The 13,115-nt window shown below is 44.1% G+C and overlaps 1 protein-coding gene across 2 annotated transcripts in view; it reads left to right on the top strand.

The window, feature by feature from the left end:
- The window catches only part of LOC137305345 (synaptotagmin-1-like), a 116,241-nt gene that overhangs the window by 12,262 nt on the left and 90,864 nt on the right, over nucleotides 1–13,115 (top strand). Inside the window, exons 2-3 of one of the 2 annotated variants that reach the window (XM_067974183.1) lie at nucleotides 7,898–8,112; nucleotides 8,866–9,044. The gene's annotated coding sequence lies outside the window, so the exon portion shown is untranslated. Of the gene's footprint in view, nucleotides 1–7,897; nucleotides 8,113–8,865; nucleotides 9,045–11,641; nucleotides 11,702–13,115 lie in introns of those variants that run through there. The other variant, XM_067974184.1, reaches the window with a different exon arrangement.

The raw sequence follows: 13,115 nt of genomic DNA on the forward strand, positions 1-13,115 counted from the left end.
AACTGTACGCAATAATCCAGGTGAGGTCTCACCAAAGTCCTTTTCAGGGAACCAAGATGAGAAAACATAAGAACATAAGAAATAGGAGCAGGAGTAGGCCACACGGCCCCTTGAGCCTGCACCGCCATTCAATCAGATCATGGCTGATCAAGGCCCTAACATTTCAGGCATAAACCTTCGTCAGAACATTCTGCTGGAGGGTTATATCCAAAATATTAACCCCGTCATTTCTCTTTGCAGATGCTTATTTGTATTTCCACTATTTTCTGGTTTTGTGTCAGATTTTTGGCATTTGCAGTATTTTTCTTCTTATTTAGATAAGATCGTGCTTTGTTGTTTGGGCAGCCTTTCTCCATGAAACCCTCAGTTTGTGAGCTCCTGTCAGACTGCCCTCTGTGTTACCCATTTGGGAGCAGGACTACAGGTGGAAGGTGGCTTGTTCAGATAAGGATGTTCACTGTATTCTGAAGGAAATGTGTAAAAATTAGCAGCACTCACTGATTGAGAGGTATCAGTGTGAGAAGTACCTTGGACAGTTGCCATTGAAGACTCACTGCCTTCGAGCCGAGCATCTGGAGGTGTGTAGTCAGAGCTCTCTGACATTAGGGACTGGGTTCCAACATTCTGTCTCTGGTCCCTTTGCTTTCATTGGAGAAAAGACATTTGAGGGGGATATGATCTGGGTCTTTGAAGTGTTGAGAGGCATAAGAACATAAGAACATAAGAATTAGGAGCAGGAGTCGGCCAATCGGCCCCTCGAGCCTGCTCCGCCATTCAATAAGATCATGGCTGATCTGATCCTAACCTCAAATCTAAATTCATGTCCAATTTCCTGCCCGCTCCCCGTAACCCCTAATTCCCTTTACTTCTAGGAAACTGTCTATTTCTGTATAGATGTTGTAGATCTAAAGAGGCAATTTGACAGAGACTGTGAGAAAAGAACCAACGGACACAGGGACACATTTGGAGGTTATAGGGATAGGTATAGGCTGGATGATCAAATATTCCATGGCACGTTATATTCTATACTCCCAGGGCTGGAATTGGGAAACATTGTTGGGGGGAGGGGTGCAGCAACAGGAGGATATTTACTACAAAAGGGGCGTGGGCACTGTAAAAGGACGTAGTTACTACAGTGGGGAGTGATGGCATTCAGTTTTGATGTGACCTCCAGTGGAACTTACAGAAAACTGTGATCTCACTACACATTTGATTGTTAAGGCACTGTAGTCCGCTTGCACAATCTCCTTTAGCTATCGGTCTTGTAACCCTTGTAACCTCTCATTCCACTACGTTTCTTTTGCTTTTTATTTGAGGGTGGAAACGGTTAGCATGCAACTGTATAGTGTGCAGGTATTTCATGTGTAAGGGTAAAGTGTGCAAGTGCTTTGTATACAAGTGTGTAGTGTGCAGGTCTTTAGTGTGCATGCATATAGTGTGCAAGTCCCTAGTGTGCATGTACATACTGTGCAGACACTTTGTGCGCAAGTCCTTAGTTATTGTGTAACTATATAGTGTAAGTGTACAGTGTATGGAATGTGAAAATTGCCACTTGTACCCTCTTCAATAATGACAGACTGGAGTTGGCAGAGAGCTTCGCCCACAGACTGAAAGCTCAGTGAATCATTTAATTGAGGAGCAAAGCTCACTCCTGATTGATTTTCACTGACTTTCTGACCGGGTTTCCATTTGTGCTTTTGTTCACTGTTGTGCTTTCTATTTCTGTGCTCCCATTCCTCACTGTGGCACTGACAGCAAGTTGCTTCTGAGAAGTTGCTTATGGTGATTAATGTCGACCTGGACATTCATTGCAACAGACAAAAATCACTTAATCACTGAGGGATCAATATAAGCAAACTAAGAAATTGTTCTTAATGCTAGCAGGTTTAACCCGTGGGATCCCACAGCACTATTTGAAGAAGAGCAGGGGGTTTCTCCCAATTTCCTGGCCAATTTTTATCCCTCAACCAACACCTAAAACAAATGATCAAGTCATTTTATTTCATTGCTGTGTGCACATTGGCCGCCACGCTTCCTACATCACAACAGTGACTACACTTCAAAAGTACTTAATTGGTTGTAAAGCACTTTGGGAGGTCCTGCGGTCGTGAAAGGTGCTGTATAAATGCAAGTTCTTTCTTTCTAGCCCTTAGATCCCCAACAATCAAGTTAAAGGACAAACACTCTGGCTTGGATGTTCCTTTAAAAAGACACCCCGTTTTCTGGCAATGTAGAAGTGATTAGGCAAGTAAAATGGGGCAGAGAGACCTTCTACTGAAACTCTGCCCCTAAAAAATGGCCACCTGCTGTGACCCTTGTCTGCCCCCTGGAAGTGCACCACGGTGCCTTCTGAGATTTCCCTGTATTTCTGCCCAGTCACCGCCCCTGAAATTCACCACCACTGTAAAGGTGGCGGCTTAGAGCCTGCACAGTGAGCCAGGGGCAGGGAGAGATCGAGAAGGTGAAAGGACAGACAGTGGGGGGCCAATTCTGGCCAGCGGGTCACTCCCCCTACTTTGAAGCTGCACTTTCTGAGAATTTAACTGTACTTTGTGAAACTTTCTGAGAATTTAACAGTACTTTGTGAAACTTTCTGAGAATTTAACTGTACTTTGTGAAACTTTCGGAGAATTTAACAGTACTTTGTGAAACTTTCTGAGAACTTAACAGTACTTTGTGAAACTTTCTGAGAATTTAACAGTACTTTGTGAAACTTTCTGAGAATTTAACTGTACTTTGTGAAACTTTCTAAGAATTTAATGGTACTTTGTGAAACTTACTGAGAATTTAAAGGGACCTCTGCATAGTAAAATAATGGATTCCCTCTGAGGATTCCATTGTTCCTGTGCTTGAAGAGGAAAAGATGGAAATGTGGAGAGTGCAGCATCACGTACGCATGCAACAGCCGATCCGCAAGTACAGTCTACAGACCGCAGAGGACTTATCTGCATTTTTCCTCTAGGCAGTGTTGACCGGAGGTCACCGGTTACGGTTATTGGCTTAGTACAAAGAGGAGAAGAGTCAATTCTCTCTTAACTCTCAATTCCCTTTATTCACGTCGTTAGATCATATACGTATAGCTTATACATCTGGTTAGATATAGACATGCAGTTTGCACCAGGTTATACAGTTTTATACCCAAACTTGGATCTAAACGCTATACGTCTGGTTAGATATAGACATGCAGTTTGCACCAGGTTATACAGTTTTATACCCAAACTAGGATCTAAATGCACACCCACTAGGTTTCTCTGACACTCCCTGACTGGTCACAGAATATAAAGGATAATACCCAAAAAGGAGAGCTGACGTTGGCCAGACGTTCCGTTCTCTCTCTCTCTCAACGTCATCTCTACGTCCCTGACGTAGGTTCTTCCACTTCCGCGGTGGTTGGTCTCCGGAGTCTTCGCTCTGGCTCCACGCCCCAGATTCTTCATTCTTATTCCGAATCTTATCTCTTCAAGTTGTGCTGTCTCTCTCTCCCTTTGGTTTAGGCTTGCTCGCCTAGTCTGTGTCTTCTCCTCATTGGCTCTGTCCCAAGGACTTAGGTAGCATTACCTCATTACTCCTTTTCTAAATAAGGACTTGTGTCTTATTACATCTCCTTTGTCTTTCACAAAACTTAGCTAATTCAAACCGGTTCCAGCCAGCTCAGGCCAGTGACTGAACTCAGGTTACTTCAGTTCAAAAGTTGCTTTTGCCTGTGTGTCAGCAGTTCGGAATCAACTTAGTCGTTTCTGCAGCCCCTGGCCAACAGCAGTTCCTGAGAAGGCTGTGTTTTTCCCCTGACCCCGTAGAGATATGACAGCTAATGGAATTTGACTCTTTCCACCGGCAAAAATGTTTTGTCAGTAGTTGCGAACAGCGTTTAACGTTTATGTCTCTGGATGCTCCCAGATGGCCTCTGGTGACAATAGCTACGTTGGTCAGCAGTTCATTGCAGGCAGTCTCTTCATTTCTCAGTCAAACATTGCAGGAAATTTGACATTGGATTGTGGAATGGTAGGATGCTGGGGAGTCTCTTGTGCCTACTAAGGGGCTTGTTTACTTCTTTTTTAATGTCATGTGGTCCTGGATATCATGGAGGTGAGTCATGCTTCCAACAGCATCTCAGTGGCTGCACGAGTACTTGTGCCTTCACTTACCTTGGCCGGCCTGCTGAGGTCATTAAAGTGTTTCCAGCATTGAATAGCAGTATGCGGTTTCGTAGAGAGAGCACTGACCTCCAGTGCCACCTCTCTCCAGACCGCCTGCACATCTATTTTCTGGGGCGTAGCTCCCTGGGCCCCAAAGTCATCTTCTGGACCCTGTGTCTGCCAGCGCTACCATGACAGCTTATGAGAATTGTGGGCCCTTGGTCATCGCTCCAGATGGTGCTGCTCCTTCTGCCATTGCTTTTCATTGTTCAGGTTCGGCTCCAGCTCTCCCTGTCTCTCTTTTTCCCGGTTCTGAGTGTCCTGCTGCGCATCTGGCCCTTTCGACCGCTGCGGCCCTTTCGACTGCTGCAGCCCGCCCCGATTTCTTTCCCTCCCAGCAGCAGAGACCCAGTCAGATATGGGATTCTTGCTGCAATCCCAACCTGCATATTAAATGAGGCCGCCCCCCCCCCCCAAGGAGAATGCGGTCAGGTTCCGGCAGGATCAGGTGGTCGGGCGGAAGCCCCGCCACTTTAAAAATCCATGCCAATTGTCTGCATTTTATGCAGACATTAGTGATTCAGGCCCAATGTCTACGCTTGTTGCTAAAATAAGTAGCAAAGATGGAAACTTCCCAAGATATTTGAACGCTGACCCCTGGCTTCTTTCTTCTGAACCTGTGTCACTGAGATACATGTTTCCTGCTCTTGGAAGGACAGATTCATGGTGTTTGACAGAGAGGGAGCGAGCTGGGTGGTCCCAACATCGAGTCCTGGGGCACCTCACATGTTATTTCCCCCCTGCCCCCCAAGCTCGATTTGACTCCTTTAATCAATACCTGTTGCTTTCTCTCCTTCAGCCAATTTCTTATCTGTTTCCAAGTCTTACCCTGAATCCCCACAGCTTTGAGCTGAACTAAAAGCCTTCCAAGTGGAACTTCATCAAATTCTTCTTGGAAAACTAAGTAAAAAGAAAGAAAGAAAGAACTTGCATTTATATAGCAACTTTCACAACCTCAAGACGTCCCAAAGCGCTTTACAGTCAATTAAGTATTTTTGAAGTGTAGTCACTGTTGTAATGTAGGAAACGCAGCAGCCAATTTGTGCACTGCAAGATCCCACAAACAGCAATGTGATAATGACCAGATAATCTGTTTTTAGTGATGTTGGGTACACAAAGTCAGAGGGTTGACTACAGTCTGCTTGGTTGTCACTTCCTCAGAGAGGTCAAGGGGGTCTGGTCAGGCAGGATCTACACCTTCTAAAGCCAAGTTGACTGCTATTTACTAGGTTGTTCCAAAGATAATCCTCAAGATTACTGATAATTGGTTCTATTTTTTCACATGGAGTTGAAGTAAGACTGCAGGATTGTGACGGATCTACTAGCTACATTTCTGGGATTAGCATACCGAGGCGCATTTGTTTGGTGAAATAATACAGTCAGTCCTTCAGGAATAAGTTAGGAGAGCAGCGAGAGACTGTTGTAGCTTGTGGGGGAGAGGCGATGCTGTCTGCCAGCGGTGTAAACAATTTATCCTCTGTTTATGTGTCTGTGATTATTTTGTGTCATTAAAAATTACTATGTCTCATGCCCTTTTGTGATCTGTTGCAGTTTTATCAGTCACTGTTGGGAATGGCTCCCACTCCTATTGAGGAAGGTACTCCTGCCTCTGTGTTTCTGTCGAGTTTTGATTTGAAATTTTATGCAAAATACCCCTGGATAACGTTTCTCTGGGCAGTCCCAGGGCATTCCTGACCCAGCAGGTCACTGCAGAGTTCTGCTTTCTGCATTGGCACAGTGTGTGCTCGTTATTCAGAAACGTCCAGGCTTGATACCCTGTTGGATTGCTGAATGCTGCAGTCATGATGTCAACACCTGTGTAAATTAGGGTGTTCTCACTCCTTACAGCTTCAAGGCTAGACTGCTTGATTTCCAGTCCGGAAATCTATAGTTTGCTCCAGAGATGCATTGGCTTGCTCAAATGCACCTTGCCTCAGCTAGAGGAAGTTTTGCCAGCAAACCTAGGGGCTGCTTAAAGGCATGCAAGCAATTGCAAGCTGCTCTGTTTTGGGGTGAGAGAACAAAATGGCAGCTTACTCCCACAGCCAAGCAAGGAGCAGGGATGATGGTGATCCAATAGGACTCCATCATTCTGATTGAGCCCAACAACCCATGAGAACTCTACGTTCCTCCAACTCTGGCCTCTTGTGCATCCCCCACTTCCTTCGCCCCTCCATTGGCGGCCGTGTTTTCAGATGTCTGGGCATTAAGCTCTGGAATTCCCTCCCTAAACTTCTGCGCTTCTCCACCTCTCTCTCCTCCTTTAAGATTCTGCTTAAAACCTGTCTCTTTGGCCAAGTTTGGTCACCTGTCCTAATGTCTCCTTATGTGGCTCGGTGCCAATTTATGTCCGATTACACTCCTGTGAAGCGCCTTGGGATGTTTTACCACGTTAAAGGAGCGATATAAATGCAAGTTGTTGATTATCCTGCTTCAATCAGTGGGAGCATTTGTGCTGTTGAATTCCCTGCAAAGAGGGAGGATAGAAAAAAATGGTGAGAAGAGCGCCTTTAAAGTGTATTCAAGTGGTGAGAGGTTATGATGGGATCCTAATGAACTAACGACGAATGTGATCTCGTCTCCCAACTTCTACTTCATGGGCACCAACAGCTCCCTCTGCTGATAGATGGTTGAATTACTATGAAGGACTGTTGCAGAATTAAGCGCCACCCTGAGCATCCTTAGCCACATACAGACTGACAGTTTTGATTTAAAAAAGCTTTAACTTTGCATAAACTGGCCTGATGGTGACTTTAATTTTCCTCGTATCTTGTATTTGAACAGCTAGAATACAAATATTGAGCTTTTTTGCAATAAGCTTGAACATGTTATTGCTTAAAGCAGTAATGCTTGATATTGTGCCTTTTATATTAAAATGTCTGTTAACATTTCATGCAGTAATACTTTCTAAAGTGTGGTGAATGTCATAAAGGCAAACACAACAGTCATTTTGTATTAGCAATACCCCACAAACAGCAATGAGATGAAAGACCAGTTGATCTGTTTTGGTGGTGTTGGTTGATGGAGAAATGTTGGTCAGAACACCCTTTTCTTCTTTGGAAGTGCCAAGGGCAGTCAGGACCTTAGTTAAATGCCCATCTGAAGCATGGCACTATTTCATTTTCCTTCAGTGCTACACTATAGTGTCAATGTAAATTGTAAACTTAAGCCTTGATATCCAAAACTAGGGGCCATCAATATAAGATAATCACTAATAAATCCAATAAGGAATTCAGGAGAAATGTCTTTACCCAGAGAGTGGTTAGAATGTGGAACTCGCTACCACAGGGAGCAGTTGAGGCGAATAGCATAGATGCATTTAAAGGGAAGCCAGATAAGTACATGAGGGAGAAAGGAATAGAAGGATATGCTGATAGGGTGAGATAAAGTAGGGTGGGAGGAGGCCCAAGTGGAGCATAAACACCAGCATAGACCAGTTGGGCCAAATGGCCTGTTCCTGTGTTGTAAATTCTAAGTAATTCTATGTAATATGGGGCTTGATCCCACGATCTTCTGACCTAGAAGCAAGCGTACTACCAACTGAGCCATGGAAAGTGACCTTTGATAAATAAAGGGGAACTTTGTTTTGTAAGAAATATACATTAATATGGTCATTGTGGGACCTTCTCCTGGACAATTCCTTGAACTCTCTTGGGTTCTTCCCCATTTTAAAAAATGTCTTCTGTTCTCTCTCCCTTTAGGTTCCCCCTAGGACCGTGTGCCACTCCCAGGCTGAGAGCATGCAAGGGGACCTGCTGCACTCTTCTGTCAGTATTGATCTTCAGCTGAGCTACAGAGACTCCATTGAGAATGGCCAGAGGGTGATTTCCTGCCCGCTGCTAATTATTACACTGAATTCCATGTGGATGTTGGCTGTCCAAGGAATAAAAATGCAGTTGAGCGATTGGGCGCTATGGTAAGACATTTGAGGGTTGGTGTCAGGGACTAAAATATCAGTTTAATTAATTGTTGAAGGTGGATCCAGTTGAGTTCAGTGATCACCCTTACCTCACTCCTACCGCCATCGATGGAAAAGCCTTCAGCCATCTGGGCCCACATTCTGGGGCTGATGCATCTTTCCCCATCTTCAAAAACCTCTTTAAAATGTACTTCTTCAACTCCTCCCCTATTTTCCTTCCTATTTATGCTTTGATTTGATTCCCAACTTTGAGATGTTTGCTACATTAAAAGTGCTATATAAATATAAGGTGTAGTTGTTAACTGTTTTTATAACTGGACTGATTGTCCAGTACTGAAAGTGTCTATAACGGGACTGACTGTCCAGTACTGACTGTGTCTATAACGGGAATGACTGTCTAGTACAGACAGTGTCTATAACGGGACTGACTGTCCAGTACTGACTGTGTCTATAATGGGAATGACTGTCCATTATTGACTGTGTCTATAACTGGACTGACTGTCCCAGCAATAAGTTGTGTAACTTGCAAACAATTTCCTGAATCTCAAATTTGCTAGTATTGCTATCTCCAGTCTTAAAGTCCAAGTTTAGTTCGCCTAATCATCACTTCCTTATTTATCTCGTCTTTTAAGCGTTTAAACAATGGTGACATCCTGCACTGTGCCTGGTCTTGAAACAGTTTGTCCAATAATAAAATATACTTTACACTGGCACATGAATTTTGCTGATTGTGCTCTTTTTTGATTTCAGGCTCCTGCAGGTTGATGCAGCAGAGAAACTGATTGGAATGCATCAACTATCGGATGAATTACCACCATAATTATCTTCAGCTCCTGACCATTGTTTACCCACAACTAGGTCCCAAGCGTTTCTACATCTCCGAGCAGCCTTGGCCAGAAGATGGTGCTAGGCTACAACTTTTCTAACCAGTAATGAATTAGACGTTTTTTTGTGATTCATTTGGAGATTTTTTTAAGTTTGCTTAACAAAGAACAGTTGGAGTATCCCCATAAATAGGCTTCTGGTGACCGAACTGGTAAACCAGGAACATAAGAACATAAGAAATAGGAGCAGGAGTAGGCCAATCGGCCCCTCGAGCCTGCTCCGCCATTCAATAGGATCATGGCTGATCTGATCCTAACAGGTCAGCGTTACAAGAGCCAGATGAGAGTGGACTGCCCTCTTGCAAGGCAACTCACACTGTTGGTAAACACAGTGTACCTGATGATATCCTTGGTGATATCGCAAGGTACACCATTATCTCCATTGCCCAGGTTGGATTAGCTGTGATTTTCGACTCAGACACTAACTCTAACCACAAGTAGGTGAGCCAGTCCCCATCCAGCAACAACAACTACTTACATTTATATCACGCCTTTAACACCCCAAGGCGCTTCACTACTACAAAATACTACAAAATGCTGCGGTACAGAGGGATCTGGGAGTCTTCGTAAATGAAACACAAAAAGTCAACGTACAGGTGCAGCAGGTAATCTGGAAGGCAAATGGAATATTGGCCTTTATTTCAAGGGGGTGGAGTATAAAAGCAGGGAACTCTTGCTACAACTGTATAAGGTGCTGGTGAGACCACACCTGGAGTACTGCATACAGTTCTGGTGCCCTTATTTAAGGAAGGACATACTTGCATTGGAGGCATTTCAGAGAAGGCTCACTAGGTTAATTCCGGGTATGGAAGGGTTGTCATATGAGGGAAGATTGAACAGGTTGGGTCTATACTCATTGGAGTTTAGAAGAATGAGAGTAGATCTTATTGAAACATACAAGATTCTGAGGGGACTCGATAGATGCTACCCCTCATGGGGGAATCTAAAACTAGGGGGCATAGTCTCAGAATAAGGAGTCGCCCATTTAAGACAGAAATGAGGAGGAATTTCTTCTCCCAGAGGGTCGTGAATCTTTGGAATTCTTTACCCCAAAAAGCTGTGGAGGCTGAGTCATTGAATATATTCAAGGCTGAGTTAGACAAATTTTTGATCAGCAAGGGAGTCAAAGAATATGGGGAAAGGGCAGGAAAGTGGAATTGAGGTAAAAATCAGATCAGCCATGATCTCATTAAATGGCGGAGCAGGCTCGAGGGGCCGATTGGCCTACTCCTGCTCCTATCTCTTGTGGTTTTATTCACAGGAGCATAGTCAGACAAAATTTGACACCGAGCCTCAGGAAAGGATATTAGGATAAGTGACAAAAAGTTTGGTCAAAGAGTTAGGTTTTAAGGAGCGTCTTAAAGGAGGAGAGAAAGGTACGGAGTCAGAGAGGTTTAGGGAGGAAATTCCAGAGTTTAGGGCTTAGGCAGCTGAAGGCACGGCCACCAATGGTGGGGTGAAGGAAATCGGGGATGCGCAAGGGGCCAGAATTGGAGGAACACAGGGATCTGGGAAGGTTGTAGGGCTGGAGGAGATTACAGAGATAGGGAGAAGGTTACAGCGATATGGAGATAGATCCAGCTCTATGTGGATTAACTGGGAGCAGTCAGTATATTTTATAATCTGCTGAGAGATATTGAGCCATTTTCAATCGACTGGGCTCCTTTTCTGCCACTCCTGCCTGAAGCTGCAGTTGCCACTGGCATTGATTCTCAAACGGTTAAGATCGGGGTGTTTTAGAACACTCCGGTTTGTGTGGGTTTTCAACATCATTTTTCAGAGAGTAATGAGATTTGGAAACAGAGAACTCCATTAAGCCGAAAGCTTCAATTAATGTCATTACATTAGAGAGATCAAAGCAATTTTCTGGCATGTCATTTTTTCCCCTGCACTGTAATAAGCCACGAAGACTAATTATACCGTCATCGCGCATACCTTCTGGCATTGCTTCAATTAGCATGTGGGGAGCTTATTCAGAAATTTGTTGGTTCAGGGAAGGGGGGGAGAAATAAAGCAAAACCTACTATTCTCACCCCCCGTGGGTGGGGGGGGGGGAGGTGGGGGCAGATAAGTGAGAATAGAGCCTTCTCTGTTCCCATGCCGTCAGTGGGTGGAGGGGGCGTTTTGTGTGAATGGGGAAAAAACAGCATTTTTAAATTATCACCACATCGACCAAGGAAGGAAAACCAGAGTCTGTTTTCATGTTGCGACAGTGGAGAATGTAACTTTAAACTCTATTATACCTGATATCCCTTTGGGTTTTTCTGTGGAATTTTTCACATAATTTTTTGTGACATTATTTGGGAAACAGCTAGGAGAATGTTACTGAGCTTCGGAGTGCGAGGCAGCTTGACTTCTCAACCCAGGTACACAAGGGAGTGGAGCCACAGTGTCACTGCGGAATCGGCAGGGCAAAGGGCTACTGAGTGCGACGGTGTGAGAAAGCTGAGTTACTGAACCTGACAGTGCATGAAAACCAGACTACTAAGTCTGATGATGGGAGTGAGTTGCGTTACTCAGTTTGACAGTGAGAGGGAGCTAAGTTACTTAACATATCGGTGTGATAAAATTTTAATAGCTGAGCCTGATGCTGGGAGAGAGCTCGACGGTGCAAAAGAGTCGAGTTATGGAATTAGAAGTTGAGTTACTGAGACTGAAGATGTGAGGGATACAGAGCCTGACAGTGTGAGAAAGCTGGGCTGGTGAGTCTGACAGTGCGAGAAAATTGGGTTAGTGAGTCTGACTGTTTAACATCTCATCTGAAATGTAAGGAATCTTACAACACCAGGTTCTCGTCCAACAGTTTTATTTGAAAATCACAAGCTTTCGGAGGCTTTCTCCTTCGTCAGGTGAGTGAGTCAGGTTACCAGGAGAATCCCCTCCAACTCTTCAAATAGTACCATGGGATCATTAACACCCACCCAAATCAGCAGAAGGGGCCTCAGTTCAACAGCTCATACAAAGGACAGCACAAATGACAATACAGCACTCCCTCAGCTTTGATTACATGTTCACATCCTAATGTGGGATTTGAAGCCTCAACCTTCTGACTCAGAGGCTAACTAAGCCAAGCTGACACTCACCTGACGAAGGAGAAAGCCTCCGAAAGCTTGTGATTTTCAAATAAAACTGTTGGACTATTACCTGGTGTTGTAAGATTCCTTACATTTGTACACCCCTATCCATCACCGGCATCTCCACATCATCTCATCTGAAAGACAGCACCTCTGACAGCGCAACACTCCCTCAGTACTGCACTGAAGTGTCAGCCTGGGCTCAAGTCTCCAGAGTGAGACTTGAACTCACAACCTTCTGACTCAGAGGCAAAAATGCTACCCACTGAGCTGCAGCTGACATGAGTGACCAGTTAACCTGTTTGGTGACATTAATTAAGGAATGAATGTTGGCAAGGTTACCAGGAGAACCCCCTCCAACTCTTACAAATAGTACCATGGGATCATTAACACCCACCCAAATCAGCAGAAGGGGCCTCAGTACAAAGGACAGCACTAATGACAATACAGCACTCCCTCAGCTTTGATTACATGTTCACATCCTAATGTGGGATTTGAAGCCTCAACCTTCTGACTCAGAGGCTAACTAAGCCAAGCTGACATTTAATCTGCTTCCATTTTCATTTTCTTTAGAATTAATATTATTTAAGTGCAACGCAGGTAATCCTGGAACTACAGCGAATTCAAAGTAATAACCAATGGATTACTTTGAACTAATATCGTAATCACCAGCTTATTATTTGATAACTACATTCCCACCTATAGCTCCTAAATATTATGGTATTTAGTAAATGTTTTGATCGGTAGATGCAGCAGCTTCTGTTTCATTTCTTGCTATTCTAGGCACTGTAGCCTCACATGCCTGTAATATGCTCATTATGGGCAAACTGTGGGTTGTTTGAAATATATTTTCTGTTTGGTTCACGTACTAACACTTAGCAAACTTGTGCTATGCCTCTCTGTGTGTTATTTCTGGGCAGGCATTAATCTGTTTAATGCAGTATGAGTGTACTAGCACTGTACTGAACTTGAACTTTGTACCTGAATTTTCACTGATCAGAAAACATACCCCTAAAAGTTTCTGGGAGAATTTACTCCTGCT

This window comes from Heptranchias perlo, chromosome 40 (assembly GCF_035084215.1).
Source record: "Heptranchias perlo isolate sHepPer1 chromosome 40, sHepPer1.hap1, whole genome shotgun sequence".
Lineage (NCBI taxonomy): Eukaryota > Metazoa > Chordata > Chondrichthyes > Hexanchiformes > Hexanchidae > Heptranchias > Heptranchias perlo.